An 838-nucleotide genomic window follows, 5' to 3' on the forward strand; every position below is an offset into this window, starting at 1 on the left:
TCCTTCAATAAAATAAAAAACATTAAACATCGTCATGTATTTTATTATAAAATAACCATGATGTACACTAATATCAGTGTAAATTATATATTAAAAATAAATTAAATTATACATATAATTATATATAAATACATAATAACTAATTTTAATAGTATTCAAATAATAGTTTTTTATTATAAAATTACAAATCAAAATAAAAAAAATTACTAACAATCCTTTAAGATTGTCTAAAATTTTAATTTTATCCTAAAATTTAAAACATTTTGATATTACCTTCAATAATAATCATCAAGCCTTATCACACACAAACATATCAAAACTAACATGTTGTTAGGTAAACAATGATTTTTATAAATAATGTAAATAATAGGTTTTGAAATTAATTCAATAAAATAAAAAAATATTTTACTCTTAATTTATTATCTCCTAAACCTTAACATTAAGATAAATATCCACATACTTATTAAATTGAACATCTAATTATTGTTAACTGTGTATGAATAAATCGAATAAAAAGAATCCAATTAAAAATAATAAACATATATAATCATCTGCATACCTATTGAATTAAATATTCGATATATCTATTATTCACATTATTTAATATTTTTATTATCTACCTATACTTTTTTTTTTCAAATAGATCAGGATATAAAAGCATAAAATCTATAGTCCTCTGTATATATCTAAAATATAAAAATTGTCAATGAATTTTCAACTATAATCCAAACATATAATCTGTATATATTCGCCATGAAAGGTGTATAAAAAAGGTGTATACTCATCTTGATTATTAATTACATAGAATATATTTAGAGAATATTTAAGTTCCTAAAAT

Source organism: Arachis duranensis, chromosome 8 (assembly GCF_000817695.3).
Source record: "Arachis duranensis cultivar V14167 chromosome 8, aradu.V14167.gnm2.J7QH, whole genome shotgun sequence".
In the NCBI taxonomy this organism is placed as follows: domain Eukaryota; kingdom Viridiplantae; phylum Streptophyta; class Magnoliopsida; order Fabales; family Fabaceae; genus Arachis; species Arachis duranensis.